Source organism: Anomaloglossus baeobatrachus, chromosome 12 (genome assembly GCF_048569485.1).
Source record: "Anomaloglossus baeobatrachus isolate aAnoBae1 chromosome 12, aAnoBae1.hap1, whole genome shotgun sequence".
NCBI classification, from domain to species: domain Eukaryota; kingdom Metazoa; phylum Chordata; class Amphibia; order Anura; family Aromobatidae; genus Anomaloglossus; species Anomaloglossus baeobatrachus.
This window is the reverse complement of record NC_134364.1, coordinates 131,431,097-131,447,861: the sequence shown is the minus strand read 5'-3', so window position 1 is coordinate 131,447,861 and position 16,765 is coordinate 131,431,097.

Here is a 16,765-nt window from a genome sequence, read left to right as displayed (position 1 = left end):
CAACTAGTCCTGTGACCATGGTCCATTTTTACTATATATATATAAACTCAACATAGTCCATGTATCGGGTGTACACATTTTAACAATCTTCTTGGAAAATCAGGTAACTTTCACTTTTTTCAGTTAAACTGGTTGATTATGCACTTATTTGCTAACATTTTCTATATGGAAAATAATATACTATGAAAAACAATAAACGAAAACACCGATACCTAACAGTTCTATGGCATCATGAAACTACTGGTATTTTTTAACACTCTTCAAACTACCGGGTCCCGTATCCACGCCTCCTTGTGACTACGTGTTACCGATGCCGGCACAAACTCTTCTTCAGGCATCGCATGCTTGGCCACCTCCAGGGCATACCAGCCCCGCTCTCCGCAATGCCGGGTGTAGGTGACCGTATCTTCAGGTTGGAGAGTCCGCTCGGGGTGCCCCCGGGGAAGGTGCTGCGCCACGTCCCGCCGGGACACGAACACCACAGCTGTGAGGCCCGCTTCCCGAATGAAAACTCACCCTTGCTCGGGGTCAAACTGGTCCACGAGACCACGGCACCGTGGCCCTGTAACTCATGAAGCAACGCTCCTCACTTGCTCTTTCTCCTCTGTTGCGGGTGGCAAGCTCCCGTCGTCGCCGGTTTCGTGTGGTTATTTGTGCTTGTAATTGTTGATGGTGTTGTTCCCAGTAGGGGACGTCAGCGTCCGGCCTTGGCTCCTTAGCTGGCCCTGGCTTTAAGTGGAGTCTTGGGACTCCAACAGCCATTGGGATGCCGCGCGGCAGTGGAACCAGGAGATCTTTAGGCTCCACTTCCGCCTTGGCAGATTGAAGAACTGACTGCTCCGCAGCCGGGGTTGCAGGGTCCGGGTGCTCCGCCTCTGAGGACGGGCCCGGTGATGCGGCCGGGTTTGGTCTGGTCGGTGTCCAGATGACCGCTGTCGTGACCGGGCTGAGGGACAGAACCGGGGTTTCTGCAGCTGGGGCATCATACGAAGGCACCATAGGTTCCTCTGCCGGGGTAGTAGTGGGCAGCTTGGCGTCCGCCGAGGACGGGGTAGGTGACGGTGGTGTGCTCACCGCGAGCGGGGGCGGTCTGGATCCCTCAGCCACTGTGGCCGGATTTGGACAATCAGTAGGGACTGGGTAACCGCTTACCGTCTCTTCACGTGGGATCTCGATCTCACGGGCTCGCACCGCCATCGCCAGGCTCCTCAAATCTTCCCTCCAGTGATTCAAAATGAATAGGAACTGCGTCCACATCCTCCTACTCAGCTGTTCTGTCTCCTCCTTGATCCAGGTCGCGGTCCCGGACACAGCATGTTCCGGTGACCAGCTCCGCTCCGCCATCTTTCCTCTGTGTTGTCCAGGAATGTTATGGCAGAGTCCTGGCATCCCTGCTTCTCTTCCGCTGTAGTTACATTCCTGCACGCCCCCTTGGTTTTCACTCAGCACTCCTTCGCGCGCTGTGGCCCTCTGGGAACTTCCTGTTCCAGCCTCACACTCAGGGCGAAGGGCGGAGCTTCTGCTTTGCGTGCTTTCGCGGGGAAGATGACATTTTGGTGCGAAAAGATGGCGTAAGATGGCGGAATTGGCGGGAAAAGGAATCTTGACTTGCGGTTTTTGGTCCTCAAGGCGCACGTCACCCAGATGAGTGGGTCCTGCTCGGATCCTGTTTGTGACGCCAAGCTTAGTTTGAGGGTGTGTTGCCCCCGCATCAGCAGCCGAGCTGCTCGGATCCAGATCCACGGTGGCTCGAGAGGGCTCCGGACCCGGGGGTCGTACGGCTCCTCAAACCAAGGGGGTTATGTACAGGGGATGGTGTGGAACGTTCGTGACGCCACCCACTGTGAGGTTTAGGAAGAAACTGAGTGAGCCGCGCGATGAGCGGTGACATCACTCAGGTTAGCTGCGGCCACAGCTGGAGGTTCCCACAGTCCTCCACTTGTGACCGCAGGTAACCTGACCTCAAGGGATCTCAATGAACTGAAGTGAAGTCACCTGAGGTCAAGTTACCTGTGTTCACAGGTGGAGGGCCATGAGAACTTTCAGCTGTGGCCGGGGCTAATACAGAACGGAAACGGATGCCACACGGATGCACCCGTTAAAATAACGGACTGTTTTTTGCAGACCGCAAAAATGGATCGGTCGTGTTAATGTAGCCTTATTCTGATCTGCCGTTTATAAACAGCAGGCAGAAATAAGTGAATAACGCCCCCCAGCGTCAGAAAATCTCCGGGGTTTAAGGGGGTAGCTGAGACCCTGGAGATCATGATTCAGGACGGTTTTTCCAGTCCACGCTCACGTGATCACAGGTATACACCGTATACCGATGATCACGTTACAGTAAATAACAGCGTCGGTAAAAAATTATTTATCTCCCATCTGGCATGAACAAACATGTCAGATGGGAGATAAATCTCCTCCCCGGTCCCCCGGTGTCGCCAAAGTGACCCCCCTGACCCTCTGCCAGAAATCGAAGATGGCCGCGCGCACAGCAGCGCATGACACATGCGACAGAAGACTCCTCCCCAGGCCCTGCCAGGTCACCCCCTATAACCCCACCGGTGTTCCCCGGTGTCCCACGGTACCTGTGCAGCGTTGATCCCCGCGGCCCTCTGCTTCACAATAGACGCTGCCGCATGCACAGAGCGGCTGTCAGCTCAGCTTCCTGTGTTCAGACACAGTGAGTGGTGGTTATGCATCTGTAAGCTAAGTGGGCGGCACGGTGGCTCAGTGGTTAGCACTGCAGTCTTGCAGCGCTGAGGTCCTGGGTTCAATTCCCACCAAGGACACCATCTGCAAGGAGTTTGTATGTTCTCCCCATGTTTGCGTGGGTTTCCTCCGGGTACTCCGGTTTCCTCCCACACTCCAAAGACATACAGATAGGGAATTTAGATTGTGAGCCCCAATGGGGACAGTGTTCCCAATGTACGCAAAGCGCTATGGAATTAATAATGCTATATAAATGAATAAATTATTATTATTACTGCAATGCCCTGCTCATGAGGTAAGGAACATAGTTGATCAGGAGAGCTATATACTACATTTCCAAATGGAGGTATTTGATTTTATAGTTGCCTTGCTGAACGACTACCAAACATGAGAGTCCGTTATACGCCACAAGAAAACACATCTAAATAGCGAGCTCTGTTGTTTAGTATTCATTCAGCTGGATAACTGGACTTAAAGGGGTATTCCATCTCCAAGATCCTATCCCCAATATATAGTGGGTGGAATAGCAATAATATCAGCAAATACCAATATTTGGAAATGTAGAATAGTTCTCCTGATTGGGCATGCCCTTACCTCATGAGCAGGGCATTGCAGCTTTGGTAGCAACTGTTACGATATGGACTCTGCTGCTGTGGACCCGGGGAGAGTGAGTGCAGATTCATTGCACCTACACTCCTCACATGGAGGGTCTGCACTCCTAGAAAATGGGGGATACGTTCCCTGAGTGTCTCCCCCCATATTCTAGACGGTCCAGAGTCGTCGTGGGACCCCTTTATTTTTTTTCTTACAATAAATTGGTGAAAGAGGGAATGTTTTGGGGACTGTTTTTTCAAATACATTTTTTTTGTCGATTTTTTTTGTTAGTACTGACAGTTTATGATGTTGGGTATCTAATAGACGCCATGACATCACAAACTGCTGGGCTTGATGTCAGGTGAACTTACAGCTAGTATCAACCCGATTTATTACCCCGTTTGCCACTGCACCAGGGCACGGGATGAGCTGGGGTGAAGCGCCAGAATTGGCGCATCTAGTGGATGTGCCACGTCTGGGGTGCCTGCGGCCTGCTATTTTTAGGCTGTGAAGGCCCAATAACTATGGATCTTCCCACCCTGAGAATACCAGACCACAGCTTTCCGCTTTACCTTGGCTGGTGATCCAATTTGGGGGGGACCCTACTTTTTTTTTGTAATTATTAATATTTATAAAATAATTATAAAAAAAGAGCCTGGGGTGACCTCCACATTGGATCCCCAATCACGGTAAAGCTGCTAGCTGTGGTTTTCAGGCTACAGCCGTCTGCTTTACCCTAGCTGGCTATCAAAAATGGGGGGACCCAACGTCATTTTTTTTAACTATTTTTTAAATAGAAAAAATTAATGGGCTTCCCTGTATTTTGATTGCCAGCCAAGGTAACGCCAGGCAGATGGGGGTGGCAACCCGTAGCTGTGTGCTTTATCTGCGCTGAGAATCAAAAATACCGCGGAGCGCTACGTCATTTTTTTTAAAGATTTATTTTTACAGCACTGTGATGTCCAGCAATCAAAATACAGGGAAGCCCATTTTGTTTTAGTTATTTAAATACATAATTAAAAAAAATATATATGGGCTCCCGCTGCATTTTTTGTATTGCTAGCTAAGGGTAATCCAAGCAGCTACTGGCTGCTAACCCCCATTGCTTGGTGTTACCTTCACTGGCAATGAAAAATCCAGGGAAGCATTTTTTATTTTTTTTGCCAAAAAACTACAAAAAAAATGACGTGAGCTTCGCCATATTTTTGTATGCTATCCAGGTACAGCAGGCAGGTACGGCTGCCCCCAACCCCCAGCTGCCTATTTGTACCCGGCTGGGAACTAAAAATATAGGGAAGCCCTTTTTTAATTATTTAATGAATTTCATGAAATAATTAAAAAAAAAAAACGATGTAGGCTTCACCCCATTTTTGTGTCTAGCCGGGTACAACTAGGCAGCTGGGGATTGGATCCGCAGCACAGGTTAGCCCGAGCTTTCTGGGCCCCTCTGCTGCGAATTGCAGTCCGCAGCCGCCCCAGAAAATGGCGCTCTCCTAGAAGCGCCATCATCTGGCGCTGTATCCAACTCTTCCAGCTGCCCTGATGCCGGTGGCTCGCTGGGTATTAATGATTTCAGTTGATAATATAGAGCTAGCCCTAACCCCATTATTACCCAGCAAACCACCCTTCACCAGGTCAGCTGGAAGAGTTGGATACAGCGCCAGAAGATGGCGCTTCTATGAAAGTGCCATTTTCTGAGGCGGCTGCAGACTGCAATTCTCAGCAGAGGGGCCCAGAAAGCTCAGGCCAACCTGTGCTGCGGATTCCAATCCCCAGCTGCCTAGTTGTACCTGGCTGGACACAAAAATATGGCGAAGCCTACGTCATTTGTTTTCTAATTATTTCATGAAATTCATGAAATAATAAAAAAAGGGCTTCCTTTTATTTTTGGTTCCCAGCCGGGTACAAAGAGGCAGCTGGGGGTTGGGGGCAGCCCGTAGCTGCCTGCTGTACCTGGCTAGCATACAAAAATATGGCGAAGCCCACATAATTTTTTCAGGGGGCAAAAAACTCCTGCATACAGTCCTGGATGGAGTATGCTGAGCCTTGTAGTTCTGCAGCTGCTGTCTGTCTGTATGGAGGACAGCAGACAGCAGCTGCAGAACGACAAGACTTAGCATGCTCCATTCACTAGTGTATGCAGGAGAGCAGACAGCAGCTGCACAACTACAAGGCTCAGCATACTCCATGCAGGACTGTATGCAGGAGTTTTTTGCCCACCAAAAAAATGACGTGGGCTTCGCCATTTTTTTGTATGCTAGCCAGGTACAGCAGGCAGGTATGGCTGCCCCCAACCCCCAGCTGCCTATTTGTACCCGGCTGGGAACCAAAAATATAGGGAAGCCCTTTTTTTAATTATTTAATGATAATTAAAAAAAGAAAAACGATGTAGGCTTCGCCCCATTTTTGTGTCTAGCCGGGTACAACTAGGCAGCTGGGGATTGGATCCGCAGCACAGGTTAGCCCGAGCTTTCTGGGCCCCTCTGCTGCGAATTGCAGTCCGCAGCTGCCCCAGAAAATGGCGCTCTCCTAGAAGCGCCATCATCTGGCGCTGTATCCAACTCTTCCAGCTGCCCTGATGCCGGTGGCTCGCTGGGTATTAATGATTTCAGTTGATAATATACAGCTAGCCCTAACCCCATCATTACCCAGCAGGTAATTACAGCAGGCAGGTACAGCTGCCCCCAACCCCCAGCTGCCTATTTGTACCCGGCTGGGAACCAAAAATATAGGGAAGCCCGTTTTTTTTAATTATTTCACTTATTTCATGAAATAATTAAAAAACAAATGACGTGGGCTTCGCCCCATTTTTGTGTCCAGCCAGGTACAACTAGGCAGCTGGGGATTGGAATCCGCAGCACAGGTTAGCCCGAGGTTTCTGGGCGCCTCTGCTGCGAATTGCAGTCCGCAGCCGCCCCAGAAAATGGCGCTTTCATAGAAGCGCCATCATCTGGCGCTGTATCCAACTCTTCCAACAGCCCTGAAGCTGGGTGGCTTGCTGGGTAATAATGAGTTAATACTAGCTTTGTTTTACAAGCTAGTATTAAGCCAGAGATTCTTAATGTCAGGCACGTTTGACACGGCCATTAAGAATCTCCAATAAAGGGTTAAAAAAAAGACACCACACAGAGAAAAAATACTTTAATAGAAATAAATACACAGACACATTAGAGACTCCATGTTTATTACTCACTGTCAGCCCTCCACGATCTATGGTCTTCTGTCTTTCTCGTTCAACAAATGCAGCTCTGCTCCATCACTGCTATATGGGGAAAGACGATGCTTCCCGTGCAGCCTTCACTCCGTGAGTGATCAGTGCTGCTGGCTGTTAGCGGTAACAGCGGTAACGCTGACAGACGCGTTACCATAGCAATGGTGCTCCGATCATGTGATTCCCGGAGCCGCGGTTAGCGGTGACGTCACCGCTAACTGCGTTGCTATGGCAACGGTGATCTCCGTTAATGACCGGCTGTGTCAGCCGGTCCCTATTGGAACGGGGAATCAGAACGGGGAGTCGACCGTGTGCTAGAGCATGTCGCCGGTACACGGCGATACACAAACGTGCACCGTGTACCGGAGAGTGCAATGACAGGACCTAGGACAGGACATGACGTCAAAGCCATGTGACCAGTCTGTAGCCAATGAGATAATAGCCACATGACTGGTCACATGGCTATTTTGACAACGTCACGGAAGGTCCTGTCAGTGCTGGTTATCGGGAGGACGCAGCGATCATTGGAAGGAATAGTGACAGGAGACAGAGTGCAGGACGCATCGCGGGCACCGGTAAGTGTTATGGCAATGTTTATCAACTGTATGTGTACATTTATAATGCGTTTTTATGTGTTTGTGATTGCCTCCCATTGCTTCCTATTGGTTCGAGTGGTTCACCGAACCGGTTCGCCGAACCAAACTCGGACAGGACCTCGGTTCGGCGAACCGAGCTCGAGCCGAACCGCGGCTGGTTCGCTCATCTCTAATCACCAATCAAAAGTTTGTGAGAAATAAACTCCAGACAAAATATTTGCAGCACGTGCACAGCAAATCTGAAATCTCATAGACTTTGCTGGGAAGTCAAAAGTGAGAACTTTCTGACAACAAAACTACACCAAAAAAACGCAGCAAAAATGCAGTAAAAACGCAGCGTGCGCATGTAGCCTTACCCTTTTGCTTCTCAGTGTATATATGGTTTATTTTTTCCTGCTTTATGAGTGTTCAGGACATAACCCCAACTCGGTCCTGAAACCTGATAGCATTGTAAATATGGTTTATTTTTCTATTATGTAGGTGTGTTGGATGAGGGAGGGCTGAAGACTAGTGATGAGCGAGCATGCTTGTTACTACTCGGTACTCGCACGAGTATCACTGTACTCGGTCTACTCGGCGGGGACCGAGTAATCTCGCGATACTCGTGCTGTACTCGTGGTCTTCATCCCTGCATGTTGGCGCTCTTTTGAGCCAGCCCTCATGCAGGGATTGGCTGGCAGACCACTGCAATGCCACAGCCCTGTTAGTTGTGGAATTGCAGTGATTGGCCGGCCTGCACAGCGTGACCGAGCCTTTATACCGGCGGGCGCGCTGTGCTCTGCTCACAGCTATCCAGACAGTCAGTGCAGGGAGAGTGTCGCTGCTTCAGGGAAAGTTTTGCGGCCCTTTATAGCTATTGCCGTAGCAGGGCTGCAAACAGTGTGACCAAAAGTCCTTCTCAGGACTATTCTAGTTGTATACAGGCAGGCAGGGTATAGCCAGGTCGGAGTACAGTAGCAGAGTCCTTCTCAGGACTATTGTTGCTGTATACAGGCAGGGTATAGCCAGGTCGGAATACAGGCTAGTGACCAAAAGAGTCCTTGTCAGGACTATTGTAGCAGTATACAGGCAGGCAGGCAGGCAGGGTATATAGCCATTCCTAGTGGTGACCGTATACCAGCCTTCATCATATCTGGGGCTGGTGTACACAGTCTAAAACAGTCCTGATTATGTCAGACTTCTCAGCAATTGTCGCTCCTAAAACCTGTTAGGTTCTTAGTGCGTCCGTGCTTGCATTTAAAAACCGCACGTGTGTGCCTGTCGGTGGCAGCGTACAGGTGCACTTGTGTGCGTTTTTACAAAAATATTATATAACGCACAAGTGTAGTGTATAATACACGTCAGTCAGCAGTGGCTGATAGTGTCAGAGTTCTTAATTTTTGCTCCTAAAACCTGTGTTAGGTTCTTAGTGCGTCCGTGCTTGCATTTAAAAACCGCACGTGTGTGCCTGTCGGTGGCAGCGTACAGGTGCACGATTTGCACAAACTTTGATATAACGCCCAAGTCTAGTGAATACACGTCAGCACAGCATTGCAAAATGCGCAAGGGCGTTGGCAAGGAACAAGGAAGTGGACGTGATGGTGGTGCAGGCAGAGGCCGAGGTCGTGGGCAAGCTCTAATTTTGCCACAACAAAGGGCCACATCTAGTCGCTCGCACGTCCTGTCCCAAATTCTTGGGGACCGCAGCAGTACACCGCTCTTGAACCAAGACCAGTGTCAACAGGTTGTTAGTTGGATAGCGGATAATGCTTCCAGTCAGATTGGCACCACCACAAACACTCTGTCTTCCACACGGTCAAGTGTCAGTAGCCGTGATACTGCACCGCACATTTCAGAACCTGATCCTCCTTCCTACCACAAGGCTGAGTACACGTCCTCGGACATTAATGATCCCACACTTGGACACTCGGAAGAGCTGTTCACGTTTCCATTCGCACATTCTGGACTCTCGCCAGCTCATGTTGAAGTGGGTCATGAGGAGATCGTATGTACAGATGGCCAAATATTTGAGCAGCCACGTTCTCACGAAGTTGGCAACGTGTCTCAACAAGGGGTGGACGATGATGAGACACAATTGTCAGGAAGTCAGGAGGAGGAGCAGGGTGCGGAAGAGGAAGACGACGTGGTGGATGATCCAGTAACTGACCCAACCTGGCAGGAGGATATGCAGAGCGAGGACAGGAGTGCACAAGGGGAGGGAGGCGTAGCATCCCAACAGGCAGTAAGAAGCAGGGTGGTGGCTCCAGGCAGAAGTCAGGCAACCGTTCCCCGGAACAACAACACGACACAAGGTGCCTGTACAAATGTTAGGTCTTCCCGAGTCTGGCAGTTTTTTAAGTTGGATCCAGATGATTCTAAAAAGGCCATTTGCAACACCTGCCGTGCCAGCATCAGCAGGGGTACCAAAACTAGCAGCCTGACCACCACCAGCATGATCAGGCACATGTCAGCCAAGCACCCGACTTTGTGGGAAGTACAACAGAGTCGAGGAGCAGTGCTTGCTAATGTCACTGCTACGTCTTCGCTGGTTGTGCATGCGAGCCAATCCCCTGTCCATGCTGCCTGCGAACAAGCCTCCTCCGGTCCTGCACCTGCAGTTGCCTACGCAGAAATAACACCATCATCAAGCACGTCCTTGTCCCAGCGCAGCGTTCAGTTATCCATTCAGCAAACCTTTGAACGCAGGCGCAAATACACTGCCAACACCCCACATGCCACAGTTCTAAATGCTAACATTTCGCGACTGCTTGCGCTGGAAATGTTGCCTTTTAGGCTGGTGGAGACAGAAGCATTCCGCGACCTGATGGCGGCAGCTGTCCCACGTTACTCGGTCCCCAGCCGCCACTATTTCTCCCGGTGTGCCGTCCCCGCGTTGCATAACCACGTGTCACAAAACATCACACGTGCCCTGAACAACGCTGTTTCACCCAAAGTCCACCTAACCACAGACACGTGGACAAGTGCTTGTGGGCAAGGCCGCTACATCTCGTTGACGGCACACTGGGTTAATATTGTGGAAGCTGGGACCCAGTCTGAGCGAGGGACGGAACACGTCCTTCCCACACCAAGGTTTGCAGGCCCTACCTCAGTCAGTGTTTCACCCACACTCTACAGCTCCGGAATGTCATGCTCTTCAGCCTCCTCCTCCTCCTGCGCATCCTCATCCACTGTACCCTCCACACCAGTCCCAAGCTGGAAGCACTGCAGCACTGCCTCGGCGAAGCGGCAACAGGCTGTGCTGAAGCTAATCTGCATAGGTGACAAACCCCACAATGCAGAAGAGCTGTGGACAGCTCTGAAACAGCAGGCAGATCACTGGCTCACACCTCTGAACCTAAAGCCAGGAAAGGTCGTGTGTGACAATGGCCGGAACCTGGTGGCGGCTTTGAGGCGAGGCCAGCTGACACATGTTCCATGCGTGGCCCATGTGCTCAACCTCGTGGTTCAGCGGTTTCTAAAGTCATACCCAGAGCTGTCTGATCTGCTGGTAAAAGTTCGCCGCCTGTCTGCACATTTTCGAAAGTCACCTACTGCTTCAGCCGGCCTTGCCGGCTTTCAGCGCAGTTTGCATCTTCCGGCTCACAGACTGGTGTGTGATGTCCCCACGCGTTGGAATTCAACTCTGCACATGTTGGTCAGGATATGTGAGCAGAAGAGGGCAGTTGTTGAGTACCTGCATCACCTAAGCCGTCGGGAAATGGGTCAAACTCCACACATAACACCTGAGGAGTGGAGATGGATGTCCGACCTATGTACCATCCTCCAAAACTTTGAGGACTCCACCAAGATGGTGAGTGGTGATGACGCCATTATTAGCGTCACCATACCGCTACTCTGCCTTCTAAAACGGTCTCTGCTCAAAACCAAACATGATGCATTGCAGGCGGAGCGCGATGAGTTGCAGCAAGAAACAGTAGTGGGTGTGGGTGATAACACACAGCCCAGCCTCGTCTCATCACAACGTGCAGTGGAGGACTATGACGAGGAGGAGGATGAAGACATGGAGCAAATCTCCGGCCAAATTGAGGATATGACATGCACACCAGTCATATCCTCGGTTCAGCGTGGCTGGCCAGAGGACAGGGTAGATGAGGAGGAGGAGGAGGAGGAGGAGGAGGACAGCATGTTCAGTCAACGTGTTGGTCAGGCTACTGAAGTCCTGGCTGTTAAGAGTCTGGCGCACATGGCTGACTTTATGGTAAGCTGCCTGTCTCGTGACCTTCACGTTAAGAACATCTTGGCCGACAATCATTACTGGTTGGTAACACTGTTAGACCCACGCTACAAGGAGAACTTTATGTCTCTTATTCCCGAGGCGGAGAGGTCAACCAAAATGCAGCAGTTCCGGAAGGCCATAGTCACGGAAGTAGGCAAAGCATTCCCCTCACAAAACGCTAGCGGCATAGGTCAGGAATCAGTGGACAACCAAGGCGTACAGCCGAGAGAGGCACAAGTCCAATCCGCCAGAGGTAGGGGAACAGTCTTTAAGATGTGGGACAGTTTTCTCAGCCCCTCACGTACCACAGCCCCTGAGGTGCGGGGTAGTGCCACAAGAAATCCTAAGTTTGCCCAGATGCTCAAGGAGTACCTTGCAGATCGAACAACTGTACTCCGACATTCCTCTGTGCCTTACAATTATTGGGTATCCAAGCTGGACACGTGGCATGAATTGGCTCTCTACGCCTTGGAAGTCCTGGCCTGCCCTGCCGCTAGCGTTTTGTCAGAGCGTGTTTTTAGTGCCGCAGGTGGAATCATTACAGATAAACGCACCTGCCTGTCAACTGAAAATGCTGACAGGCTGACTCTGATCAAGATGAACAAGGGTTGGATTGGGCCAGACTTCACCACACCACCAGCAAATGAGAGCGGAATTTAAAGTTTGTAACGGGAATTTGTCATGTACCTCCAGTCACCCATGGGTACAAACTTCTGGACTTTGGATAATCGCTGGACTGCTCCTCCTTCTCCTCATGCGCCACCATGATGACCGTTACAAGAGTTAGGCCTTTGTTTCAGGTATACCCCCAGTGGTAAATTTTTTCGCCCATTCTTTGCAGAATGGACATTACAACGACAGGAGACCCGCTCCTTTGCAATGGGAACAATGTTTTGAGGCCCTCATGCACGTCTCTATGCAGGGACAACGTGGAGCCTCCCAATTTTTGGCTGCCCTGCCAAAGGGCTATACTACAAAAGACCCACTTCCTTCCAATGGGCACTTCAGGTTTACAGGCCCTCATGCACGTCTCTATCCAGGGACAACGTGGAGCCTCCCAATTTTTGGCTGCCCTGCCTAAGGGCTATACTACAAAAGACCCACTTCCTTCCAATGGGCACTTCAGGTTTACAGGCCCTCATGCACGTCTCTATCCAGGGACAACGTGGAGCCTCCCAATTTTTGGCTGCCCTGCCTAAGGGCTATACTACAAAAGACCCACTTTCTTCCAATGGGCACTTCAGGTTTACAGGCCCTCATGCACGTCTCTATCCAGGGACAACGTGGAGCCTCCCAATTTTTGGCTGCCCTGCCTAAGGGCTATACTACAAAAGACCCACTTCCTTCCAATGGGCACTTCAGGTTTACAGGCCCTCATGCACGTCTCTATCCAGGGACAACGTGGAGCCTCCCAATTTTTGGCTGCCCTGCCTAAGGGCTATACTACAAAAGACCCACTTCCTTCCAATGGGCACTTCAGGTTTACAGGCCCTCATGCACGTCTCTATCCAGGGACAACGTGGAGCCTCCCAATTTTTGGCTGCCCTGCCTAAGGGCTATACTACAAAAGACCCACTTCCTTCCAATGGGCACTTCAGGTTTACAGGCCCTCATGCACATCTCTATCCAGGGACAACGTGGAGCCTCCCAATTTTTGGCTGCCCTGCCTAAGGGCTATACTACAAAAGACCCACTTCCTTCCAATGGGCACTTCAGGTTTACAGGCCCTCATGCACGTCTCTATCCAGGGACAACGTGGAGCCTCCCAATTTTTGGCTGCCCTGCCTAAGGGCTATACTACAAAAGACCCACTTCCTTCCAATGGGCACTTCAGGTTTACAGGCCCTCATGCACGTCTCTATCCAGGGACAACGTGGAGCCTCCCAATTTTTGGCTGCCCTGCCTAAGGGCTATACTACAAAAGACCCACTTCCTTCCAATGGGCACTTCAGGTTTACAGGTCCTCATGCACGTCTGTATGCAGGGTCATTGGTGAACCTCAAAATTTTGGACTGCCCTGGCAAAGGAAAATACTACAAAGACTCAGTTCCTCAAAATGGGCACATTAGACTCAGAGGCCTTCATGTACGTCTCTTCTCAGGGACATCGGAGTGCCACACAATGTTTTACGTAAAATCTTTCATGTATTGATCTCAAAAAGTAACATACATTAGCTCTATCTCACTATTGGGTATGTGCCCTTAACATTTCCGCCATGAAAATTCATTTTGGTGTCATTTTGGAAGGTTTTCTGGTGAGTCCGTAAAAATGGCGTAAAACGCGGACAAAATTGTTCACAGCTGTGACTTTTGAGTGATAAATGCTTCAAGGGGTCTTCCCCATGCTGTTGCCATGTCATTTGAGCACTCTTCGGAGACTTTTGTGCCATTTTTAGGGTTTCTACATGCTGCCGGTGGTCATTTCACAAAAATACTCGGGTCTCCCATAGGATAACATTGGGCTCGTTGCTCGGGCCGAGTACACGAGTATCTTGGGAGGCTCGGCCCGAGCTTCGAGCACCCGAGCTTTTTAGTACTCGCTCATCACTACTGAAGACCTGTTTTTAAGGAGTGTTCAAGACATGACCTGAACTCAGTCCTGAAACTTCATAGCCTTGTAAAGATTTGTTATTTTGACATTGATTTAGGTGTTGTTGGGTGAGGGAGGGATGAAGACTTGTGTGTGAATGGGGACAAAGAGAAAGGTTCCCTAGGGACAGTTCCTCTCATTTTCTAGGGTATTTTCCACTTCAACTCTAGCATTGGTAAGAGTTCGTAAGGAATGGATTGAAGCTCAGTTAGATGACGTTCCTTCCTGGAGTCAACTTAGCTATGATGACACTTGTTACTCAAGAAATTCTGACCTGTTAAGTAGAGACCTACATATCTATCCATGGAAGAACCTCATCAACGATCCATAGATCAATCAAGATTGTAGAAGTGTCTGATGAACATCTTGCATCTGCTCAAAGAATGCCATTGCACGATTGATCGTACCCCAAAAAGAAGCAGGTGCTCAAAAAGACCCAACTACAGATTGTGACACTCATCAGTCCCATTAAGCCAGACGTACTCAAAACCCTGAGAAGGAAGTTGCAAGAAAGGAACAGAAAGACCACCCTACCTACTGTCTCCACTTCATTATCCTATAGAATGTAAGCCCACAATGGCAAGGCCTTCTCCCTCTGTACCAGTCTGTCTATTGTAACTTGTATATGTGTTCTGTATGTAACCCCTTCCCATGTACAGCACCATGGAATTAATGGTGCTCTATTAATAAATATTATTATTAATGAGAACCCATGGTGGGATTAGATTCAGCTGGGAGGTCAGATTGTCGCGGGCGGGGAGGGGGCGCTGCGCTCACCACGCTCGGGTCCGGCACTGCTGCTGCTTCACTTGCTGCTTGGTGGCCTGAGCGGTGGGCCGGATCCGGGGACTCGAGCGGAGCTCCTCGCCCGTGAGTGAAAAGGGGAATGGTTTTGGGGATTTATTGTCCGTGACGCCAGCGGTGGTGAGGTTGTGACACCACCGCTGCTCTGGACGGGGATCCCGGAAGCGATGACAGGGAGCAGCTTGGATGTTGTTTTTCCCCTCCGTGGGTAGGGGGGTTGGTTGTCCCAGGGCCCGGTGAGGGAGGAATGGCAGGTGGATTACGGGGCCTGGCGAGGTGCAGGGTCGCGGGGGCAGCGCGGTGCCGCACGGCACAGTGGTACTCACTCAGCCAATGATGAATGCAAAGTCTCCGGTAAAACAAACGGCTGGATGGACGGGTCCCACAGACGGCTGCGGTGGTTCTTCTCCTGGTAGGTTGGCGGTGACTGCCTTTCCCTGCACCTGTGTTATGTTCTCGGTTCTGGTGGCTTCCCACCGGTAACCCACTCTCCAGCTTGGATGGAGGCTGAGGGAGCCCCTTTTGCCCGCAGGCTCTGGCCCTGGGAACTGTAGCCTTGGCGGTGACTGTATTTCCCGTCACGGTTTGAGCTGTTGCCTTCAATCGGGTCTTGACTGCTGGGAAACCCCGGAGGTTCCCTTTGCTAACGGATTTGACCGGTTTTACGGCGACTCCAAGCCTGGTCGGGGTCCGTAGGCCCTGCCGAATGGTGCTGGCTTCTCTTCGCTCCCCGATCCGGTACCGGCGGGCCACCGCCCATCCCCAGTCCTTACGGTTCACGTCAATCAGCCCCTCCTGCAGACGGTCACCACCGTCTGCCAACCTTGCTGTATGTGCCCGGGCCACGCACCCGGACACGGTCAGTCTGCTCCACTACCACTCCACTCCTCAACTTCAAAACTCAACTGCCTTCCTTTTCCCGCCTCCAGGACTGTGAACTCCTCGGTGGGTGGGGCCAACCGCCTGGCTCCACCCCCTGGTGTGGACATCAGCCCCTGTAGGGAGGCAACAAGGATTTTTGTTTGACCTAGATGTGCCTAGCCGGGGTGTGGGGTGTGTTGTTGCAGTACCTGTGACATCCTGGCTTGTCCAGGGCGCCACAAGATCACCCCAGATAAGTGGAGTAGTAGAGTTCTGAACATCCTCAAGCCTTCAGTAAGAATTCCATGGACTTTAGGAAAGTGGCGATCATCCAGCACAACAACCCTACTGGTTGACATCTAGCTATCCCACAAAGACATTGGCCCATCCCTCCATCCATGTACCTGTGGCACCCCTGAGTATATCAGGGTGCCACAGAAAAATGCAATCCTTACCCAGGGTGCAGGGCCTACCCCCCCATGGTTCCAGGTTCCTAAGAAACCGGTGTCACTAACATCAGCACCACAAATCCCAATCACACCTCACATCATGAACTGTCAGACACACCAGTGGGTTGGTCAAGCTGGAATAGGGCCACCCACCTAGGGGTCAGGCAGACTGGTGGGAGGGAAGAAGTAGTGAGTTCAGTGGCAGCCCTCAAAGAGTGAGGAGCTGGAGTGGTAGCTCCCGAGGAGCTAGACTGAGGTTGGGTCGCAGACGGTGGTCCGGGACCAGAGGATTCGGGGACCGGTGGCAGGGACATTGGAAAAGGGTGCGACGGACATAGTCTAGGAGGACAGTCGGCATCAGAAACCCAAAAGAACTGACCGGTATCGAGCACAACAGGGCACAGGACACTAGGTCAGGAACCGATTCAACGTCCTGATAATTAACCTGGGAGGGAGAGTTTCTTCACGAACTTCCCCAAGAGCTCAGAGATTGAAGGCATCAGCACAACGCAGGGGATAGGGTTTTCCAGTAAAGCAGCCCACTGAAATCCCAAGTGCCAGCCATCAAGAGCACAGCTACACTATACATAGTGAGCGAGGCCCCAACAGCTTCAAGCCAAGGGACCACAAACAGACAACTAAACTACACGGAGGTGGGCTCCGGATTACCAAGTGACACCGGTGGGAGCGGATATCTGGACGGGCTCCCCGCAGTGACTGTGATGCACAGAGACTT